The sequence below is a fragment of the Diuraphis noxia genome, unplaced genomic scaffold (genome assembly GCF_037042655.1).
Source record: "Diuraphis noxia isolate RWA-SAM2 unplaced genomic scaffold, SU_Dnox_SAM2 contig0002, whole genome shotgun sequence".
NCBI lineage: Eukaryota > Metazoa > Arthropoda > Insecta > Hemiptera > Aphididae > Diuraphis > Diuraphis noxia.
In genome coordinates, this window is record NW_028301712.1 from 388725 (window position 1) to 408175 (window position 19451).

The 19451-nt window shown below is 37.4% G+C and overlaps 1 pseudogene; it reads right to left on the reverse strand.

Annotated features, from left to right (window-relative positions):
• Positions 1-8747: 8747 nt before the first annotated feature.
• On the reverse strand, positions 8748-15341 carry LOC149057913 (uncharacterized; annotated as a pseudogene).
• Positions 15342-19451: the final 4110 nt, after the last annotated feature.

The window sequence follows — 19451 nt, forward strand, 5'->3', positions numbered from 1 at the left end:
ATTGAGTCAGGTGCCTTTGCTACGAGTGCGACGTCGTCTGCGAATGCCAGGAACTCAACGCCGGGTGGCAGGTGTGTTCGCAGGAGGCCGTCGTATAGTATGTTCCACATGGTGGGTCCGAGGACTGACCCCTGAGGTACTCCGCAGGTAACGACCAGCTCTTTCTGCATTCCTCCTGACTCGTAGAGCAATAGTCGGTTTTCCAGATAGCTGTGGATGATTCGTTGGAGGTATCCGGGGACTTCCTTCTCGCTGATCGCCTCCAGTATGGCGTTCCATGGAGCAGAATTGAACGCATTTTTGATGTCCAGCGTCAGTATGCCCACTTTTGATTTGTCGCTTTTGACTGTTGCCCTTAATACGTTCAGGGCGTCGATGGTAGACCGGCCTTTTCGGAACCCGAATTGCCTGTCGTGTAGGCCGTCGCTGGTGTCCAGGTGTTGCCTCAAGCGATTGTCCAATACCTTCTCGAAGAGTTTCCCAAGGCAATCCAGAAGGCAGAGCGGCCTGTAGGAGGACGGGGCATCTAGGGGTTTGTCTCCTTTCCTAATGAGGACCAGCCTGGCTTTCTTCCATATCTTCGGGAAGACCCCACTGAGTAGACATGTGTTATAGACTCCAGTCAGTAGGTCCGGGTTTAGTGACACAATCATTTTCAGGACTTCGTTCGGAATGCCGTCCGGACCGGGGGAGATGTTGGCCTTCAGGCTTCTGGCCGCGATGATGAGCTCCGTGTGGTCGATCGGTTGTATTTGCTCGTTGCTAATCGTAGTTAGGGGGAGTTCGGAGTCGCTTCTGATGGGGTGCTGGGGAAACAGGCCATCCACGATGCGTTGCAGTCGTCCTGGCGTGTTTAGTTCGGGGATCGGTGGTGGTCTTGCGAGTTTGCCCATGATTAGTTTATAAGGCAGGCCCCAAGGGTCGCTCTGCACTAGGTCACAGAGATTTTTCCAAGCGGCTTCCTTGGCCCTCTTTATAGCTCGGACTAGGTCCCGTTTAGCGGTCTTGGCTTCTTGTTCCTCGGCTACGCTGGCAGCGGAGCCGTATCGTTTTCTTTTCCGCTGGAAAACTCTGCGAAGGTGGTTTGCCGTTTTACGGAGGGAATTTATTTCTGGGCTCCACCAGTGGACGGATTTTCGAGGGTGCTTTCCCGTGTGGATTGGTCTGCGGCAAGATTGGATTAGTTCCTTCAGTGACAGCGCCTTTTGCTCGGCGTCAGTGGAGTCGAGAAATGGGTGGCGGGTCTCCGGAGCGAGTACCATCTTTAGCGTTTGCGGGTCTATCTTTGGTACTCTGGGAGTGTCGCTGTTTAGGGAACTGGTGTTGATTTCGAACCACAAGTAATAATGGTCACTGAGCGATTCTTCGTCGAGTACCGTCCACTTGGTTGTTCTCTGGGCAGTGCGTGGGGTCGCGATGGTGAGGTCGATGATGGTTCCTCTGTTGAAAGTGCACGAGTTGCCCCTGTTGCAGACCACCAGTCCCGTGGCATCGATCAGATCTGCTAGGATTTCTCCTCTTTTATCGTTTTGTGGGCATCCCCAGTAGGTGTGCTTGGCGTTGAAGTCGCCCGTGAGTAGGATTTCGCTGTTCGCACTCCTTATGCTAGCTTCAAGTCTGCTGGTGAAGTCTATGTACTCTTGAAGCGTGCTGTTTGGGGACCAGTAACAAGAGTATATTCTGAGGCCGCGATCGCACACCCATCTGAAGCCCACTCCCGTACAGCCCTCGTTTTCTAGCCTTGTTTTCTTGACGTTGACGATGGCAGCTTTGCCCGTAGCGTCAGCGTACCAGTGGGGGCCCTCGACTCTATTGTACTCGCTGACGAGCACGAAGTCTGCAGATTTTTCTAATGCTGTCTGGTGCATTAGGGCCTGAGCCGCTTTACAGCGATTCAGATTTATCTGCAGTACTGCGATCATTGCTGGTTTGAGGCTCTGGGGAGGCTAAAGGAAGCCTGCTCGCCGTGCGCCTGGGCCTTCTTGTATGAAGTGCATCTACTGCTGCCAGGATAGTGGTCCGTTGGTACTTTGAGGTCCTCGCAAGCTACACATCTAGGCGGGTTTCTGCACTCTGCCGCTCTGTGCCCAGTTGTTGCACACAGGCTGCAGGCGTCGCGGCGGTCTATCCCGGTACACTTTGCCCTCGTGTGTCCATAGCCGAGACAATTGAAACACCTTTTGATCTTTTCTCGTAGCCGGACTTTGGCCCAGACCAGGCCTACGCGCACCTTGCCCACCTTGCTGATGTTCGGTACGTCGACAGCTTTCATGGTTGCGGTGGCTCTCCTCGTGCCGTTGGGGGCTGGTCTTACATTCTTAATTCTAATTGAATTATCCGTAGATGGAAGTCCAGCTGCTTTTTTTAGGGCATCGGCAACCTCGGAGTCGGAGGTCACTCCGTCTAGCCCGGTGATGTCCAGGTCGACGTAGCTGATCAGTCCTCTGACCGTTGCTCGGTCTCCTAGCGCTTCCCTGATGGCTGTCTCGAGGCCTCTCCTCTTGCTCTCATCTTTAGTGACTCTGATCAGAACCTCGCCACCTTTACTCTCAGCAATGGAGGTAATGTGAGCCCCCGTCTTGTCAACGTCAACTTCCGTTCTCATTGCGTTTAGGATGTCTGCAAATGTGTGATTCGTGCCGGGCTTGATGGCAATTGCGTCTGGAAGTGGTCTGTTTGGTTTCACCTTTGCATTCGCGCCCCCGTTTCCTGCCGTGGCCTTGTTTTTATTCTTCTTTCGTTCTACCTTTGTCCATGTTGGAGTTGGAAAATCTTTGGGGTTCCTGATGTCCGCAGTGACTGGTTCGCGGTCGGGTTTCGTAGCCTGCGAGGTGGATGGTTGTGGTTTCGCTTTCTTCGCGTATGTGAGCGTTGGTGCCTGTGTGCGCTTGAGCTGGTTTATGTCCTCCTGCTGCTTTGCGACCGAGGCTTTGAGTTCCTCACAGACCTTCAGTATCGCGTCTTGCTTGGCGTAACTTTCGGCGTCCCGTTCTGGAGGGGGAGGGATTTGTTTCTGCTGCGTGTTAGCTCTGGATGCCGCTTTGTCGACTTCGTAAAAAGCACCGTGGAGTAAGGACCTGTTTGCATTGATTGCTTCAGTGGCGTCGATTACCTGCTCAATTGCTTCTCTCACATGTGGGGATTTGGATTTTTCTTTCACTAAGTTGAGGTAGTTGGTTCCCTCTATTAAAGTGTTGATCAGCTTGCTTTGTTGCTTGATGTGGTTTTTTAGGCTTAAGATCGCTTGGGTGAGGCCTGTCTCTTTTTCTCTCTGGGAAGAAGAGGCAGTGAGTTTCGTCTTGAGTCTGGACTCACTGGTCTTCTTTTCGCGTTGGTCGTCGGAAGCATGGTTTCCGGTTGTGTCGGCAACGGGTTGTTGTGTGTCCCTTTGGGGCACGGCTGCCTCAGCGCTAGTAGCATTTGGAGTTGCGGGGGCTAGGCTGTCCACCCCCGTACCCTCGTGGTCGTTTGGTGACGACCTTAGTGGGCCCACTACGTTGGAACCGGCTTTTACCCCGGTTCCACCCACTACTGCCGACCCCTGGGGTTCCGAAGCCCCTGGGGTGGTAACAATATTCCTGTCTTGGACGTTCATATTGGGTTTACAGTGGCCTTCTGTCATTTTTACCCTACTGACAGGGGGTTTGCAGTTTTCCTTCAGGGTCCGTTTGCTGGTGCTAGCAGGTGGTTACCGTACCTGCCACCCCCAACCAGTTAAGGTCAGAGGCGGCTCTGGAGGCTCCGACTCCGACTAGTAAAAGACAGGGCCGGGGAGTTGGGTACCTCTTGGCACCGAACGAATTCGGTGAGCCCCCCCACCACGTCAAGGTGGGTCCCGTCGAGGGGGAGGGGGGGTTTGGCTAACCTAACCTAACCTAACCTAACCTAACCTGCCGACCACGCTGTCTCCAATTATTTCTGCGTTTACGCCAGTAAGTATTTTCCTGGTTAGCTCTGGGAACTCTTCAGCCCTAACACTAATCAGAATTTCAGGTGTCCTACCTCGTTGCCTAACCTAACCTAACCTAACCTATGTTCCTGACGGTTTCGCTCGGCCACCAGCTCATCGATTGAAACTTGCTTCGTGGTTAGCTGCTCCTGGATTTTCTCCAGCATTTTCGTCATAGGGTTGTCCGACGTATCTGCACTTGTCATCCTTGGCATTTGGGTGGCCGCATTGTTTCTCACGTGCTTCTCAACCAGATTGCTAACGCTAGGTACAGAATCGCCAAGCTTTTGATTTTTAAGTTTAATTCACTATGTAAGGAGCTTGTGTGTTTTCGAGAGTGTTTCCTTGATCTCGCTATGCACATTGCGGTTAGCGTTCACGAAGTTTCTCATGCTAGCTATGTACTGTAACGTTATGTCCAGCAACTCAGCCTCACTAAGGGTTGCTAGGTCGATCGCCCTTGTCGCTTGAGATTTGATGTTTTGCACTACTTGCTTCCCATCAACGGTATCTTGTGTATATCCAATGTTGCCTACAATCACTGTCTACGATGTAGCCATTGCAGTAACTTCGGTGGCTTTCGGCCACCGTTGAAAGTCTGTTTCGCAGCCTCAATAGCAGTTGCTATACCAGCACCATTGCTGGCGGTAGGGACCTGCTTCAGCACCTCTAACCTCTGGCGCCTGATGGTGATTTCGACGCTTGGGGTTAGTGCCGTCCCCCAATTACCGCTTCCTGGGTTACCGAAACTCTAGAGAAATAACGTCATTTCTTGTGTTAGAACTTTCCATGTTGATATATTGTGGCTTGGCTTCCACTGACGACGCCAGCCTCGCGTCGTCAGTCCGTTTTCCGTCCGTTTGCCAGGTCTATCAGGACACCGGATGTAGATCGTTTCTCCAATGTGGTTTACTGTTTTCCTTCAGAGTCCGTTGCTGGTGGTAGCAGGTGGTTACCATACCTGCCACCGCCAACCGGTTAAGTTCAGAGGCAGCTCTGGAGGCTCCGACCCCAACTAATTAAAGTCAGGGCTGGGGATTTGAGTACCTCTTGGCACCGACCTAAGTCGGTGAGCCCCCCCCCCCCATGTCAAGGTGGGTACCGTCGGAGGGGAACCTAACCTTTTTTGTTTATGGTATCGATTACCAGGAGGGAACTGCGTTTGCAATACTTCCTCCTGACACCCATCGTTTATTTATATAAATAAATTTCACAACAAGTTAACTTTACATGGAATATAAAATATTGCCTATAACATAATGTAGAGAGCTCTTTCTCTCACAGTTTGACCAGGTTGGTCTACAATCACTTGGTTAGGTTAGGTTAGGTTAGGTTATCGTTTATTTAAAATTAAATAACAGTAACAATGGAAGGAGGGTGGGACATTCCCCCACCTCACCTCCTCACAATAGATTACAACAATACAGATTTATTATCAGCAAATTACAATTACAATTTTTTACAGTTTTACAGTTTCACAAATTCAACAAACGTTTTTTTTATATCAAAATACTTTGGAACCTCTTTCTTGGTGGCGTCGGTTTGCTGGTATTGTGGTTGACTGCCGGGGCCCCTCCTCCAAGTCCTTGCCATCGTGATTTGCAGATGGTCCTTCATCTCCTTTCGATCGCCTTCCTCCTTTTTCCTCGTCCTCCTTCATGGTCATTATTGCTTCGACCATGCGATAAAACAACCGGAAATCTTCTTCCGCTTACCTAAAATAACCTAACCTACCCTATTTTTTTCGTGATATTGAAGACCGGAGCGGGAACTGCTTTCGCGTTACTTCCACTCCGGCCCCCATCGTTTATTGTTAAAGCACAGTACAAAACTTACACTAACAATATTCATCATTTTATAACAACTATATTGTAATTGCTCCCGTGACCTGGTGGGTGCTGGCTGCCAGTAGGAAACCGGGCCCGGGGAGCTTACAAACTTGAACAAATAAATGACAACAAGTAAATTATGAACTTAAGACAAACAGAACAATATACAAAAATACGAAATACAACAAATTACGGCAGTTTCAAGAGGCTCGTTGCACAATTTATGTGGTGTTTGAAGGCCTTCGTGACCCGGCTCGTTAGCCCGCCGGTCTGGAGTCACGTGCACACTTCCGTCTTCCTGACCTGACCTGAGCCCGCCAGTCTCGAGTCTTGTACTTGGTCATCCGCATCCTTGTTCTGTGTCACGACTAACGTCTTAGTCCGGCGGCTTGTCTGGGCCTCTTTCACTGTTAGGATACTCTTGACTTGCCTATAAAGCAGCCTAAAGGCTTCTTCAGCTTTCGATAGGACTCTAGCTCTCTCCCCTTGGTTGGTGGGAAGGGCTTCAAAGTCGGGGCCGCACAACAATTCGGGCAGGTCACCGACCCAGGAGGTCTCCAAGTTCGGCCCTGTGCCCGCTGAAGAAGTTGCACTCAAAGAGAGTTTGGTGGTCCACCTCGTGGCCGCAGAGCACACATTCGGGTGAAACGGCCCTCCCCATTCCGAAGAGGTAATCCTGGAAACAACCGTGCCCCGTAAGTGCCTGAGTCATGTGGTATGACAGGGGCACTTTGGGGACTGTTCTCCCGATCCAACTTACCACGTTAGGAATGACGGACCGTGTCCAAGCCACCTTTGTCGTCGCCGTCCATCTCGCCTGCCACAGACCTATGGTCACTAACCACTCATCCCTCTTGATCGCCATCTTGGACTTTGGAACTGCTCCGGGATCACTTTGTTCTGACATTCGGGACGAAATCCTCTGCCTCTCAAGCCCACCCAGGTCTGCTGGGGGCATGCTAACCTAACCTAGCTAGCAGTAGCCATGCTTCGTCAGACACGGTGTGGTAAGCGCGGATTATCCTCTGGGCGGCCGATCGCTGGGGCCAGACTAGGTTCGCCCTGGACCTTGCTGAAGTGGCAACTGGCCCTATCCAAACTCACGCGGCGTACAGCAGCTGGCTTTCGATGACGGAGGCCAGAAGTCTTCTTTTCCACTGGCCCGGCCCATTGACATTGGGCATCAGTCTTGAAAGCGCAGCGCACGATCGAGCAGCTTTATTTACTACAGTGTCAATGTGAGGGGCAAACTTGAGTCGCTGGTCAAGGATGACTCCAAGGTACCTCAGTTTCCTGGACAGCGTTATCTGATGGTTTCCTACTCGTAGGCGTGGGGAGGTATAATCTCATCTCTTCGTGAGCATCACCGCCTCACTCTTGTGGTGGGCCAGCTCAAGCCCCGGTTAACTCGTTATCCACTCGTCGATAAGAGCAAGGACAGGGTTGACGACGTCCTCCAACTGCTTTCCCATTCTTGCCACTCCGACGACTGCTAAGTCATCGGCAGAGCTAATGAGGTGCACGCCCCCCGGTAGTGTGTTAGGAAACCCAGGACGCCACAGAGCGCCTTATATAATATACCGTGTTCTCATTGGCCCATTTAAAATTTCCCGCTTTTTTTTTATCATCTATCAATTTATACAAATAAAAAGTACTATTTAGTAGAAAGAATTAGTTTAAGTAATTAAACAATATTACAAATTATGATATATTCATAGTTCGATAATTAAATAATCTAATTTAGAATTATTTTTATTTTTTACTTCAGCATAGGTACCTCAGTGAACATTTCTTACTGGATTAAGTATATTATAATTATACCTGTACACACCTTTAGTGTTAACTAAACAGATTGTCTAGGTCCTTCCTAACGTAGATGCATAACATAAAAACAAAATACCAAACCTACTTAAATGTTTTATTTTTACTAAAACATAATATTAATTAAATTGTTACTTACTTTAATAAAAGTTTATGCTCTAACATTAATACATGTAGGCCTATTCTATTTTTTTTTTTTTGCTTAATAAATCCAGCATTTGGTATGATAATCCTACATTTTTAGTTTATATAGGTACTAATGTTATTGCTTCCTGTCTAAAGCCTATTATTTTTAACTCTACCTACTACTAAAAAAAAAAAGTTCAAAACAAGTTATTTCTAGTTAGGTTAAGAGGACGCCACACGGGCAAACGAAACCGAGCAACGTACAAGAAAATGAGCTGTTAGGTGTTTTCGTGATCCGCAAGCACGCGACGTTTTTAGCCGCGCCCACTACACATTGTCGGCTGTTGGCCGACGGTTGTGCTCATTCGGGAACGATGTTATTATTTTCTCGACCTCCATCTATGACGGATCGAGTAAATATACAATGCATACGCGTCGTATATTATGCTGCATTGCTGCCGTAATATTTTAAATATTCACTCTTATACACAAACCATCTTTTAATTAAAGCCACTGTCTGCCCAATTGTATACCTATTTGTATATAACAATATTATGTACTATGTAGGCTAGAAAATCTAGTTTCACAACATTTAAACAAACATTTTAAGTATTCGAGTAATACATTTTAATATTTTACGTGTACAATAACTTACGATTTAAATTTATTTTGCAAATATAAATAGACATACCTATTATGTATTTATTTTTATACTTACCAATATTTTCGAATTTATTACCATTATATCATAGATTATAATAAATATTATTATTTATATTATTCAATGATAATAATATACCTAATATATATCAATAAACATTTTAATCAGCCATAAATAAACTACTTGAACTTGATTTACACTCATCGAGTTACAATCTAAGATAGTAAAAAAAAAAAAAAACATTAGACTTGTCTAAATTATATACAAATATTTTATTCATTTTGCTTTATAATCATTTTTTTTTTTTATGTGGTCTGGTTCTCGAATATCTGATTTCAGCATGCTTTTAGGGAATTGTGGATCAATAATTTCGAGTAATAAACACTTCATATAAAACCTAAAAATATAAAATATAATATGTTAATAAAATAGATAAGTCATGATTCATTAGTAATCGGATATTCGTGTGAAAGATTATCTAATTACTCAGAGTAAATATTATTTAAAAAAGGACTCACGTTTGTAGCGGTTCAGACATTTTGGAATCCCAAACTAAATACAAATTTAAGGTACTAAGACACTAAGTAATTATCTATAAAATATCGCAAGAAAAATATAATCGCGAAACCAATATATTGCATGACAAAAATATCGTCAGTATAAAATATAGCAGCAATTTAATTATAACATAATAATTTGGTCACAATATTTTACCAGCAATATTTTGATGATAAATACACCAATAAATTATAATTAAGCATAATTTAACACTTACAAGTTTACTGTTCGCTGCTTCTATGGCATCGTTTGAATCAGAATATGGACATTTTATTTCCAATAAATAATGTTCACCAATAAGGCCATCTATAAAATAAGTTGAATATTACAAAAAAGCGGGTAAGTCGTGTATGTCGCTCTGCTGTACAGTAGGTTACAAGTGGGTTACTGTAATGGATGGAATTAAATTTGAATCCAATGATATTATATCATTGTATATAAAAAACGATTCTGAGCGAAGACGGTTTATCTGTCTAGGATATATTATAGATTATTAAAAGATTTAAAAACTTGTAAGGAATATTGTATTAAATTTTTAAATCTTAGATTTAAAAAGAAAATTTTTTATGAATTTCTAGCTTAAAATAATTTGTGAATTTTCGTGATTTTTACGTATTTTGTCAAAATTCAAACTTTGAATGCTTATAAAAAAAATTGTGACTATGAATTTCTTTTATTTTTCAACTGCTATTGTAACAATATGTTAAGAGCCTTGTATTAAATTTTCAAGCTTTTCTGCCTAACAAATAAATTTTTATCGATATTAATTTAAAAAAAACTAATAATGATCGAAAATTTGAAATGCCTATGAATAGTTCAACTTAAGTCGAAATTTTTTGAAAATTGCATGGTGGATAAAATATACTTATATAAACATTAGGTGAAAATGTCATGTATCTATGGTCATTTGTTTTAATGTTACATCAAAAACCAAAATCGATTTTGTCGAAAAATGAGTGTGCGTAAAATTTCCCGTTTTTCCCTTAATTTTTAGTTTGTTTTTCTCAATTATTTAGAAAAGAATTAAGAATTTTTTACTTTTGACCCCCCAAAGTATCAACTAGATTCACTTTCTGATCGAACAAAGTACTGAAGTCAAAAATCGAAGTATTTTTACTGCCCCAAAACGTGATGGCAGACACAAAAAAAAAAAAAAAAAAAACACACATCATGGTAAAATTAATACATTCATCGCTCCGCTCAGAATCTAAAAATGTACCAGCAGCCACCCTATGTTGGGAGTTATTAATCAGATTTATATATTTATCATATTTTAGACTTAATTTTTATATGTACATTATTAACTTGCGATTTAATAATTTCTTATTTTTAAAATATAAATTATAATTCATATAACTAATATTTGGTAGTAAAATAGTAATAATGTTCTGTTACCTGGGCTAGCAGCTAGAAATGGAAATTCTGGATCTATAATCAAACCATTCTCATAAACTTTTTCTTTCGACAATTGCTCAAATTTTTGACGAGCTTTAGTCTCCATTTCTCTACCGTACTGTACTGATTTTGTTTGTAGAGTGTCAGAAGCATATAAAATATTATGAACTAAATTTTTGCAGCTAGTGTTTGACCGCATTTTACAAATTTGACCAAATCTTGAAGCTGTTAGTCGTATTTTACATTCGTCGTACCACATTTCACTGTTGCTTTGGTCTCGAGTTTCAAATTCAATTTTTTTTACATCAGCTCGACCTAATTTTTCTAAAAACTTACTTTTTTTGTTTCTCATTTCTTCTGATGAAAAAAATTCTATTAGAGGTTCAGCCAGTCCATAATGTTCGTCTTCTCCTTCCGTTTTAGATTTTTTAACTTTTCATTTTTCCGGAAATAACTGTCTTCTTTTACTGGTATTAAGCCGTATTCTTTCACTGTTCTTCAAAAACTTTTTTCCAAATATTCCTGTAATAAAATAATTGTGTCGCTAACCTATTAAAGTTATTATTTTATTAAATATAAATATGCATTTTACCTGGACTGCATTTAGTAGATGTTTTATGAATTTGTCTTAAATATTGTTTGGAATTAAATGACACAACTGCAGCTTCTACTCTCGTATTATAATTACCTCTACTACTAAAATTTAATCGTTTTCCGGCAACGTGTTTATTAATAACAGAATTAAACTGTTCACAGATATTAGACGTCTTATTTTCTAATAAACTTTCCGCATTGGTTACAAGCCTTGAAGAAATGTTTACTATTTCCCTCATCATTCCACCAGTTTCGGCTTCTGGGACTAAATTTAATTGAACTTGTTTTAACGGATCACAAAAATATGAGCTACAATTTGAATAATGACCAATTCTGTGATATGGTGCATTGATTAAATCACTTTTGAGACCTAAAATGAAACATATTTTAGCCTTTTTATGCGACAAAGAAGACATTTTGGTAAATTGGCCAACAATAGTAAAAAATATTATACCCTATATGATATAACAAGTAACAACATACAAATTTTAAAATAAATTATTATCCTACTCCAACCAAATTTAAAATATTAAATAGGACATATTATGTATTATAGGTACCTTTAATTTTTTGTGATTTGGTAGTATTGGTTTCTTTTCTCCAATGTAATGCTGCCATCTGAACATCACGTCTAAATCTCTTAATATTTGATAATATAAATTTGCGAACACGAATAGGGTAATTCGAATTTCTAGCCAGTGTTGTTAGTTTCGAAGCATAATTTCTCATAAGGTGGTTTTTACACTCAATTTTTCTTATTGTAAAGTTAAAGCCATATGGTCGACTTTCGGCTAACCGTTTAGTGACGCTGCTATCTCCATCACCTTAATATCAAAACATTATTTTTTATTGTAATTATTATTATTAATATAATAAACACATGCAATTTTTTTATAGACAATAATTGTGTTCAAATTTAACGAAATTTGGACGGACCGTCTCTGCTCAATCGTTATTCGTAATATACAATGATATCTTTTAATTAAAATTTAACTCATAATTTACCAATTAAACAGTTGTATTTAAGACCATGCATTTCAACGCTGTTGGAAAATCCTTGTAGCACACCATCTGCTTCCATGCAAGTTGAAGCCTTTTTCCAGTTGAGGAAACATGTATGCGCAGGTTTTTCTTTGTCCTTCATACTTGAAGACCTTTGACAAATTATGTAATATTTATTTCGAATCCCGACAAATAAAACTTTTTGGGTTCTATAACCAATTATTGATACCTGTAAACAAATATATAATAAATAAAAAGATTAAATAAATATATACTATATAAATACTAAATACTAAATAGGTACATTGAATGAACTCAAAATATTTTTAATATATACGATATCCTAAATAATAAGTACGCACCGCGCCTGATAGTGCATCGTACTTGGTTTTATAGCTTCGCTTGGACCATTGCCCGTCCGCGACCACTGTAATAACTGGTGTGCCATCCACATCCAAGCTACCAGATTCTATTGCCAATCTCCTTTCTTCTTCACCGGCTTTCTTCATTTCGTCCCAAGCTGTAGTGTGAACTATTTCAGCTACCTCGGTTTGAACACGCAAAAAACCAGAACTCGACAATGCAGGCAAATCAAGAAATCCTGATAGTTCTGCTAACTGTGTATATCCAATACCTATAGCTTGGCAAGCATTTACTGCAGCATTATTAATATTCATTTCTGAATGATGAATATATTCCGAATGTAGTCTAGTTTTAATATTACACATTGTACACTTAAAAGTAAAAACTGATAGAAATCCATAGTTCACTTCTGATTCATATTCCATGTCAATAAACGAACAACCATAAGGACCACTGTGCCGCTTTTTAATTTGTTCTATTATGTGAGACATGTTGACGATTCTCCGACCAATCAACATTCTAAAATAATGATCATTTTTAATACATCCATTGTATTCAAATTATGATAATAAAAGTCAAATTAATTTTTGACGAGCGTTTGAAGTTGGACATTGGATATTCACATGTAAATCAACAAATTGTTATACGACTTTTTAATTTTCTTGTTATTTAAAAACTAATAACCGTAAGTACTAAAAATTTTAAGTTAAAATTCGCTAAAGTAAAGATATGATGATTTTGGTTCATTTGTTGTAACTTAAAAATACTATTTGCGGGTTATTGAAATTTTTAAAATATATTATTATATTCTATACACAATAACATTTTCAAATGCATTTTTTTATTTAACCTTATAGACATACTTACCGATTATTTGATTTATTTGTGTTAATTGAGGATAAACTATCATCTATTGTCTGAATACTCAAACTATGTTGAGACGCATTGAAATCACTATAAAGTTTATTTTATAAATAATAATAATAAGAGTTAAAAATTAAAATGTATACTGTCAACTAAGTAATGAACAAAAATATATGAAAACTCACTCAATCTCATTATTTGACCATTCAGTTACTTTCGACGATGATGTTACAGGCGTAATCACGTGTTCAATCGTAATATCTGCACTATAATTTAGGAAAATAAAAATGTATTGACTAGCCTATAATATAATAATAAGTCGAACCTAAACAATTACTCTTTTTTAGGAATAAATTCTTTGTTTGGTGATTGTATGTATTTAGATTCAATAATTGGTGAAATATTTAAATCACTAAAAAAAAATAGCTATACATTTTTATTATAGAGACTATAATTAAATTATAAAACTTAGTTGGCTACAACTAAAATACCATATTATATTTATTTTAAAATTTATATTGATAGTCAGTCTGTTATTTGTATACAAACGTACGATTTCTATTATTTTTATATTTCAATATTATTATTAAAAACTAATCACTTGAAATACTTGAAATTTTCACCAAATGTTTATGTTAGTGTTACCTATATACAGTTTAATTTTCAAAAATGTTTGACATTTTTTGAGTTATTTATAGACCACTGAAATTTTCACTTTTTTTGAGAATTTTTTTTTGAAGTGTCGGTAAAAAAATGTCGGACGACCAAAAAAACTTGAAAATAGGAAAGAGGTTCCTTATGAGTTGTTCTTATTGTAGCTAAAAAAAATTAAAAATCGTAAGTCACAATTTTTTTTAATAAGCGTTTATAATTCAAAATTTTACGAAATCTGTCGAAAACGCGAAAATTTGCAAGTAATTTTGAAGTTGAAAAATCATAAAATTTTTTGCGTTTATAACTAAGGATTATAAATACAACACTAAGTTTTCCATAAGTTTTCCTTCAAGTAGCTATAGAGAAATCTCAAAGCGTCATTTTAGGAAAAATTTGAGGTGCGTTTGAATTTTAAATTTTTACGAAATAACGTTAGGATAACGATTTATCCTGAAACGATCTTAAATATTTGTTATTATTCAAAAAGTATAAGTCCTAGATACTTGAAAATTTTACCATTTATTAGGATTGGCATTTTCTTTACATTATTTAATTTTCAAAATATTTTGACATTTTTTGAGATATTTATAGACGACTGAAATTTTCAATTTGTCTGAAAATTTTTTTTTTGAAGTGTCAATAAAAATTTTATGGCCCTATCAAAATACTTGAAAATTTAATACAAACTTCCTCATAAATTTATCGACACCTAGTTAAGTAACGTAATGTATGTCGAACCGTGGCGTTTAAAAACTTTAAATTCGACCGTTATATGTATAAATGTGCGATGGCACAGTGTTGATATTAGTAGTGCGTAAAATCGGAAGGATGTACTTACTTGAATTGTGATAAAATCGGAGCACTCGGAGCAGATTTTTCTATTTGGGCTGTAGACTGCACAGAGGTAGAACCTCCTGGAAGAGAACCATCATCTCCTAAATATGGTCCAAAATTGTTGCTTGAAAAAAAAATATAAATTTAGACACAATACAATTATAAGAAAAACAATTCACAATGTTTGTTGTACCTACCTGACATGTTTTTCTGCGGGTTCATGTTCAATTAGTTCATTAGAAACAATAGAAGCAGAGTTATTACTATCTTTTTTTATCAGTTTGAAACGGCTTTTCATAATATTTTTGATGGATTTTTTTTTAGAAACATGTGTTCTTTTTAATTTCTCAACTGTAGGGCTCAAATCTGAATAGTTAACCAAGGCAGCGTCATATTCGTTTTTTTTTTAATAATCTATATTCACTTTTTCGGATGAAAAGTATTCGGCCAGTACAGTGGGATTTTTTTCATTAGGCAATGAACAAGTGCCTGTTAATTGCCATTCAATGCTGTCAGCAGAACTTTGACTGTACGCACACATATACCATAAACCAAGATTTGGTTCCAAGTTATAACACTGTACTACGTCATCACTGTTTAAATTTGGTTTTTTAAGTAATTTAATGGCTTCTTTTAAGTTTATAGCTGAGCGATTTGATGACAAAAAAATGTTTTGTAAAGCCATTTTCATACAATAAAGAAACGACGATTTTTTAACGGAATAAAACACACGCACGTTAAATTAAACTACTATTCTAAACTCAACTAGTAAAATCAATATATTTAGATATCTTGTATACGGTACTTATGTAGTCAAATAAAAAATTATCTGTAATTTGTTATTTGTTTGATAAAATGCGGTACTCGTTTTTATTTTAATATTTTTAATTCTTTATAATTGTATGATAATTATATACTCGTATATTATATATTATAATTATTTACAATATCTTTATGATAAAGATGAAATATCATGCTATAATCATTTTTAAATTATAAGTTCAAACATCGGAATATTTAGCTCTAAAACAATTCTGTAAGCCGTATTATTCCAACAAAATTGGCATGTTTTTGTACGGTGTTTTCGCTGGTGTGGCGTCCTCTTAACAATATTTGTACTACATAAAGTTATTTAAATTAGGTACTTATGACTTAAATAGTTTGGTAGTCTAGTTCATTGATTTATTGAAAAACCCTGTTATTATTTTCAATTTTCAATTTGTATATATACTACATTATTACTACACTTACACCATCAGTGGTTTGCATATAATATTTTTTTACACATTTATTAAAGTGGAAAACTTATTATTAATAGCACTATAAATTTATGTGTAGTTAATAATTTGGTATAATCAATCAAAATACATTTACAAACGTTTAAAACTGTGAACATATTTTAAAGTATTTATTTTTTACTATGATGAAGCCCCTCACATGTTAAATTGTTGTCTATGCACAGTAATTAGAGGTGAAAAAGCTGTAAAACAATTGTAAGAACCACATGGCACATCAATTGAGCTCTGAATTTGATTTAATTGTCTGAATGTAAACATGATAATACTAATACTTAACACATTATAGGCGTTACAAGTTCCTATATAGTTTAGAATAACAAATATTATAAAATATATCATTCAATTTTCTAGCTTATAATTGGATAAGGTAACAACTTTGAACTCAGTTTTGTATAATTTAACAAACAGTACTAATTACTCTACAACTATTTACTTAATAATATAATGTAGAGTAATTTCAATTTAAACTTCATGATTTCATAATGAAGACATAAAATATTAATTTTATTTAAAAATAATTATAATGTAAAAACATCAAAAATGTTCGGTGACCTTTACCCTGGGATTTTGCATTTGATTGTCCTAAATTAATGTTTTTTCCAATGTTGTGTTTTTTTTTGGTGGCTTTATTTTGAGGAGCTGATGTTGGAGGTCTTCCAGCTGGAATTCTTTGAGATCCTCGAGTTACGCCTTGTCTGCGACGAGCAATTGAAGTTGGTTGAACCTTTATTCGTCCTTTTCTTTTAGTTGCAACACTAAGTCCTCGGCAAGGTTAGTGCATCATTAATTTTGCCAATTGTTGTGCATTTTTTATCACATTTAGATTTTTTGTCAATTTTTGACGTATATCTTATGGCACATCATTTAAAAAATTTTTTATTCTTAAAAACTCTTTTTCAAGTGCATAATTTGCCTTGTTACTTGCAACTTTATCATCAGCTAATGATTGAAGGGCATTTGTGTCATTTTTATTTGAAATTTCTTTAGATTTAGGGAAGGACTCAATATGATTACTAGCGTGGTTCACATTATCAATGTTACTACGTGCACCTTCTTCTTGAAATTGAATACCACTCTAATTTTCTTTTAAACCCAGGAACCATGACTGAGAAGGGCACTTGTCACCAAGTGCAAGTTGTCCAAGTGCATATCTTTCAGTGACAGTTATAGGTGGTGCATTAGGTAAAGATAAATTTAAATATTTGTGTAAAAAGGCTTGGTGTTTGCAAAATGCACCAATATACCCAACGTAACAATCGCAAACACCAATTTGAATATCAATAGTATAAACTGAATTCTCAGTATTAGAACTTGGCACTGAGTAACATGTTTCACTTATTAAAGTTACTTGATCAATATTAAAATTTAACGTCCGAGAACAAAGTTTAGCATAATTTCGTTGGATATATTATCCCGACGATTATGTGCATGATCTAGTATTCTAAGAATCAAATAGTCTTCCCACACATAACAAATTAATTCAACAAGAGCCACTACATTATATGCCTTAGTTTTGTTTAAAATAATTTCTTTCAATATTCGTATGCATGCTTCAGCATAGTTATTGGTATTGTTTCCTCTTGTTATAATATCACGTCTAAACATTAAAACTCATTCATTTTTTCTTTTAAAATAATTTTCAAAGCGTTTAACAAAATTAGGAAATTCATCTTTTAAGTTAAAAATATCGGAAGTAGCTTCATTTAAATTGACTTCATCTGTAGCATACATACCTAAAATAAATAGCTAATATAAATTATTTAAGCCTATATTTTCTGGACAATATCTATTAATGTCTAATGAATGTATTTATCAAGTATTTATTAGAAAATTTAATATGTTATGCATGTGACTATGGATGGGTTTCATACTATTTACAATTTAAAATATTATTTCAAACATTTTTATTATTTTTGTGTCAAATGTTTAAATGACAATAATTAAATAAATAAATAAATGACAGTTAAAATATATGCGATATGCTAATGAATTAGTAACTACTTACTTTTTGGAACATCCGCATTAAAGACAAACGTTTCTCCTTCAACACCATATTTTTAGTTTCATGTAGCCAACCCCATTATTTTTGTAGTACATGAAATGCACATAGGAGTAATCTAGATGATGGCCAAAGTGTTTTTAATGCTGATCGTTCTGCAGCAGACTCTGCTAGTCATCAGTCATAAAACCAATAGGTACCTATAATGTGATTAATATGAATAATTAAAAATGTTTACAATATTTTTAGACACATTTAAAACATTTATTTTTAAACAAATATATTTCTATATCAAATGTAATAAAACAAATATTTGTTTATTTAGATTACCTCATTACCACCAAAGCATAATAGGTAATGCTTTTTTAGAAGCCCAAAAGCATTTTTATAGCTATCACTTGATTGACCCTCATGCATAAGCATTACTAGGTGTCATATTATGGAGACTACTCTCACAACAGTGATTGCAGTGTCAAACACTGGAGCAGTTCCCATAGTTAAATTAGTTAAACTAATCCTTCCTACTAAATAGTTTTTTTTTATTTGTGTACATTGATAAATGATAAAAAAAAAGCGGGAAATTTGTAATGGGTCAATGAGAACACGGTATATTATATAAGGCGCTCTGTTGCGTCCTGGGTTTCCTAATACGTCCCCCCCCCCCCGGTACTCTCATCCTTAGGAGGGAGTCGTAGACCACGTTCCATAACGTGGGGCCGAGAACGGATCCCTGAGGAACGCCACAGGTGATGTTTCTAGGGCTTAATTCGTCGCCGGTGAGCAACACTCTGTCGGTGAGCCAGGAGCGGATCATTTCTACCAGGTATTCTGGTGTATTGAAACCCCTAAGCGCCCCGTCTATCACTGGCCATCGCAGAGTCTTAAAAGCATTTCTCACGTCGAGCGTGACGAGTACGCAAAAGTCCTTCTTACCAGTCCCAGACGCAGCCTGCGCAGCGATTCCTAGCACCTTTGGACCGCTGACTCCGTGCTCACGCCCTTGCGGAAGCCGTACTGATTACCCGCTAACCTAACCTAACCTATACACGAGTGCTTCGCCTTCTTTTTTTTTACTTAGCTTGCGACACTACCGTGTCGTTGGATACTATAATGAACTAAGTATTTTATTTTGTTCATATTTATTTGCTATAATTTACTAATAAATTATGAATAACCTAATCTTAAATTGTTTATATCAATATAATACTTATACCGTAAACCTAAATTTAAATAATGCGTTTGGTTGACTTCCATCGTTTGATCGTTGTAAAATTCTACGAAATTAAATGTTTTGTAGAAGGTCATATTAGGTCATCCATATAATATAATTTTTGTGTATTGTGATTTATTAAATAATATGTTTATTATTTTCTCTCTAGCGAATTTAGTAAGTGGAAATCGTAAGTGAATATTGTGGTTTTTTTTTAATTTGAATTCTGAAATTCAATTTATGTGATTTGTGTTTGATAACTTTTGTAAAGATTACCACTCTCAAATCTTTACT